Consider the following 6000-nt stretch of genomic DNA (forward strand, 5'->3'; position numbering starts at 1 on the left):
TAATGTAAGCTGTGTCTTTCTGGTTCGAATGTCCTATCCTAGCCCACGAATTACCAATCCGTGCGCTCAGATTTTGTAAACCGTACCCTCGGTTTTTGAATCTGTACCCGCGAATTCATAATCTGCGCGCACACTTTCGCAATCCGTTCTGTTTTCCACACACACACACATATATATATATGTGTGTGTGTGTGTGTGTGTGTGTGTGTGTGTGTGTGTGTGTGTATATAATTGATTCTGAATAATTCAGATTGCTTTCATTTATTTATTTCAAAATGTTTTGTGTTATGTTGTCCATTGTTGATAGTTTACATACTTAAGCTGTGAAAGGAACATTTTTAAGGGCTCAACACAACAGCTTTTATGATGCAGAAGCCACTTTAGTTTTTGATTCTGAATATATTATTCAGGTGTTTTGTTATTTACTTCAGAAATCCTTGAGATATACAATATTCAGTTTGTGCTGGTCTGACTTAATCAAAGTAGTGTTTAAAAATTACTCTCTGTTTTACTTTGTGTTTGTATCGACCATAACGCATAAAAGTGCATTAATGGGAAAATTTCTTTTAAAAAGTAACTAAAAAGTTATTTCAACAGTAATGCATATTTCTTAGTAACTAGCACAACACTGGTGTTGTCATAACGTTCACCATGGAGATTCAGATTCAAAGGAGGAATCTTTATATTACCAAACTGCAGGGAGAGGAAGAGTAGATATAAGTCATGATCTGCAAGATTAACCACAATCTGATGTGATCCGACCACCTCAGAGAAAACCAGTGTTGAGCTGCTGCAAGAGCTTTTGAATCACAGCAGCTGTGGTCAAAGTGTTCTCATGTTGTTCGGAGCGGGATCGTGAATCATTTTAATCAGTTTGGAGTTCGGAGCGGGATCGCGAATCATTTGAGTCAGTTCGGAGTGGGATCGCGAATCATTTGAATCAGTTCGAGAGTTCGTAGCGGGTTCGCGAATAATTTGAGTCAGTTCGGGAGTTCGGAGCAGTTTCGCGGATCATTTGAATCAGTTCGGGAGATCGGAGCGGATCGCGAATCATTTGAATTAGTTCGGGAGTTCATGGCGGGTTCGCGAATCATTTGAGTCAGTTCGGGAGTTCGGAGCGGGATCGCGAATCATTTGAATCAGTTCAGGAGTTTGGAGCGGGATCGCGAATCATTTGAGTCAGTTTGGGGATCGCGAATCATTTAAGTCAGTTCGGGAGTTCGGAGCGGGTGCGAATCATTTGAGTCAGTTCTGGAGTTCAAAGTGGGTTCGCGAATCATTTGAGTCAGTTCGGGAGTTAGGAGCGAGAATCATTTTAATCAGTTCGGGAGTTCGGAGCGGGATCGCGAATCATTTGAGTCAGTTTGGGGATCGCGAATCATTTGAGTCAGTTTGGGAGTTCGGAGCGGGATCGCGAATCATTTGAGTCAGTTTGGGGATCGCGAATCATTTGAGTCAGTTTGGGAGTTCGGAGCGGAATCGCGAATCATTTAGTCATAAAAATAAAGAAAACACTTTGAATGAGAGGGTGTGTCCAAACTTTTGGTCTGTACTGTTTATATACATATATATATGTATGTATGTATGTATGTATGTTTCTCGAAATTGATTCTGAATAATTCAGATTGCTTTCATTTTTTAATCATTTCAAAATGTTCTGTGTTATGTTGTCCATTGTTGATAGTTTTCATACTTAAGCTGTGAAAGGAAAATTTTTAAGGTCTCAACACAACAGCTTTTATGATGCAGAAGCCACTTTAGTTTTTGATTCTGGGTGTTTTTTTTGTTATTTATTTCAGAAATCCTTGTGATATACAATATTCAGTTTGTGCTGGTCTGCCTCAATCAAAATAATGTTTAAAAATTACTTTCTGTTTTACTTTGTGTTTATATAGACCATAATGCATAAAAAAGTGCATTAATTTGAACATTAAAGAAATTTCTTTTAAAAAGTAACTAAAAAGTTACTTTTAACAGTAATGCATTACTTTTTTTGTAAGTCATCAACAAAGTAATTGAGTTACTTTTTGAATTAAGTAACTAGTAACTGTAAGTAGTAACTAGCACAACACTGCCCATAAGTTAGCATAATATGATACTATATGATTCACGATATATATATATATATATATATATATATATATATATATATATTAATAAGGCTTTTTTTGCAAGAAATTAATACTATTATTCAGCAAGTAAACATTGTAATGGATTAAATCATAAATAGTAGCTAGCAAAGTTGAAATACATTAACATCTAAAGATTTGTTTGTCACATGTTTTAATGCATTACACTATAAAGTTGTAACTGAATAAATAAGTGTGGTTATTAAGTGTGGTACAATTATTCATGAGATCATACAATACATTATAAGGTGCATTACAAGACATAATTAATGCATTAAACTGCTTTTATTATACATTATTTATAAAGGTTTTAAGTAAAGTTTTACCAAAGTGTCTATTTCATATACAGTAAATGCTGAACCTTCCTACATTAAATATTCAAAATAATATTAATAATAATAATAATAATAATTAGCTCTGTTTCTGAAAGAATAAAATAAAAAAACTCTTTTCAACATAATATTACAGAATATTAATTGTCTTTTAAACTCACAGCTAATTCAACAAATTGTTAAAATTTATAAAATGTGCATGTTAAGACAAATAGTTTAAGTATTCAAAAACAGTTTTTTTTAAAATTGATTTATTTGTTTTGCATTACAAAAAAATGAGAATACATTTTTGTGCATTACTGTATTGAGACATTATGTCACTGTCACAGTGCAAAATTGTGTAATGATATTTCCTTTTCTTTAAGCGCAATATAATACTTTTTATTCTTTATATATTCTTGACAGGTTCTGATAGATTCACCAAGCGGATACTTTTCTAGTTAATAATGTGACAATGATATGTATTGGAATTCCCCAAACCTAACAATCAGTCAGTGGTGTGGTAAATAATAGAGAGTGATTTTCTTGCAGGGCTGTTAGCAACACATGTGACGTGGGAATCTGAGCAATGATGTTATGTTTGTCAGTCCTATAAAGACTGTGAAATATGTTTCCTAATTGGACCAGTCCTCTAACCACTAAGTGCTCAATGTTTTGCTCTGCTATGTGCAGCGCTGCACATTTCTTCAGTGTGTGTGTGTGTGATTCACTCACATGTCTGTGCCTCCATCAGTGTGTGCTGTTTTGGCTAGGTGGCGCTGTGTCTCTGAGTATGATTAACAGTTGTTCCTGTCTGCTGTCAGCCATTTCAACATGTAATTTCTGACTGGGATTTTCACATCTCCTATGACAGCCCATGTTAAATTTTCACATTCTTTTCATTGTATTTTTTCTGCACTGACTAGAGAAGAAATCTGCAGAATGGATTCAAACAGATGATCTTAGATTTGGGAGACAGGTTAAAAACTATATTAGCTTTGCTAATGAATATTAGTTAACATAATGTTTTCTCAAGTAGTTGAAAATATTTGCTGAAAGGTGGATTTTCATATAGCAATTTGCATGATTTTTTTTTTTTTTTTCACTGCTGCTAATGCAACTGGTTGGCAGAGCTTGGCCTTAAAGTTTTACTTTCAGATTTCTTCACACATTGACTACTTTGACTAATATTTGGGTGTTCGGTGTATTTTTATATAGTATATATAGTGGAGATTGAGCTTTTGCAGTGGCTGCTCCAAAACATTGGAATAATTTACAATTGTACTAAAATGGAAAAAAAAATGGAAAAGTTTAGCTTGCAGATGAAAACATTGTCAAAATTATCCCCTTTCACCCAGATCCACAAAAATTACTAAAATGCTTCATTGTTCATGCCAGTGCTAGTCGTTGGCAATGTCACTTTATAAAAAACCTCTATCCAGCTGTTCACACACACACACACACACACACACACACACACATATATATATATATATATATATATATATATATATATATATATATATATATATATTCCTACAGATTGAACCCGTTATTTGCATTAGCATGTTGTCAACATTTTCACAAATGTGCATTTTCGTAGTTTGCACAGAGATGATAACAGTAAACAGTAAAAAAAAAAATTTATTTAAATGTAACCGTATCATTTTCAAAAACCTGCACGTTGAAACCTGTTTTCAAAACTTGAATTGTCAGGCTGATTTTCTAAATGAATGACCAAACTGTGTTAAAACTTTTTAGTTAAAAATGGTGCTGTGTAAATTACCCCTTACATTAGGTTAAGTGTTTTTAGGTGCAACTTAAAAGAATAGCTATTGTGGCATTGGTAATTATGTATAATGTATGAATGATCACATTAATTAAAGCTTAGAGTTTTATTTTATTGTGTGTTATTACTGTAGTGTTTTCATTGTTATGTTTTTTATCGTTGTAATTGTTTTTATATGTGGGTCTTAAAAATGTCAAATTTACAGCATTTTGGTCAACAAGACTGTTGTTTAAATATTGCTTAACACATAAAACAAGAAAGAACCCAATAGCTCAAGAATGTTGAAAAATGCTGATAACCAAACAGTTGATGGTAGACATTGACTTCCATAGAATGATATGGAATACTATGGAAGTCAATGGATACCATTGGTTACCAGCATTCAACTTGAGGTTGAGTAAACGATGACTGAATTTTCATTTTAGAAACACTGACAGCCAATAAGAATCCATTTTACTTTAAAGGTGCTGTTTGTAATTCTTGACTCTACTAAAGCATACAAATACCATAATATGTTTGCAGGTATTTAAGAAATATGCTAAGTTAACATACTTGTTTATCTGAAATAAAATGTTACAGTCAGTTATTCTCCTTTGAAAAGGTGCTTTCCGGGCCGGAATGTCGGTCTCTGTTTTGTTTTGTGAAACCCGCCCACTGCCAGTTTACCCAATTGTATTTCGGCACCCCGGGTTGTCAGTTGCCGGAAAACACAGCATATATCCTTTCATTCATTGTCAAGTGTGCTTGTTCCTGTTTGTGTACTTCAATCTGGCAACCTGCGAGTGCTTCAAGTCTGTGGAGGAGGGGCGGACGAAAAAAACCCTGTCCAATATTTTGAATTTGGACTGCAATACCTAGTTCAACCACTCTGTGCCAATCCTACATACAGCACCTTTAAAGAACTTGTGCATTTAAAGTGGCAGATGGCATAACTGCAGCACATGTTCATAAGTGTGGACACTAATATAGTTACTGTTATAGTATATATCTTTATATTTATCATTCTTGGTGTGGACAGGCCTTTTTAGAGTTTCACGTTGTTAGCTTAGTCTGGTTAGGGACGTATACTTTTACACTTATACGTATACTAGGAGCTTCCCAATTCAGTCTCTTGAGGTTCTATATCAGTTAGGATTCTGCCTTATAAGGCAGACAGCAAGACAGTTTGCTTGTTTCTGGAACAGAGCCCCAAACGGTCACTCTTCCTCTCATCCAACGGGTTGTCGTCTGTTACTCAGGACCCCAGTAACAGGTTTGATTGGAAAGCATGTTGCCCCCAGCAACCAATCCGTCACTAGCGCCACACAGACTGTTACCATGGCAACCTAAGGGGGCAGGAGGTGTAAATGGGATGATTTGGTCCATGGAGTGAGAGCAACAGTGTGTGAGAGAGAGTTTGGTGAAGATGGAGAAAATGAATGAATTACACTGAAATGGAAAATACCTGCTTGTCTATCTATCATTCTGATCTATCTATCTATCTATCTATCTATCTATCTATCTATCTATCTATCTATCTATCTATCTATCTATCTATCTATCTATCTATCTATCTATCTATCTATCTATCTATTTCTCTGTCTGTCTGTCTATCTAAAAACACATACACACATCTCTGTTATGCACTGACAGTGGACTGCGCTCACTGATAGCAATGTTTATTTGCATGCGAAGCCTGTTTTGTTTTAGCAGCCGATTCACTGAAGGAATTATGCAAATCAGATAACCACACAAACGAACAAAAATAAGTACTAAATGCAATTTGCACGCT

Source organism: Carassius auratus, unplaced genomic scaffold, assembly GCF_003368295.1.
Source record: "Carassius auratus strain Wakin unplaced genomic scaffold, ASM336829v1 scaf_tig00027566, whole genome shotgun sequence".
Lineage (NCBI taxonomy): Eukaryota > Metazoa > Chordata > Actinopteri > Cypriniformes > Cyprinidae > Carassius > Carassius auratus.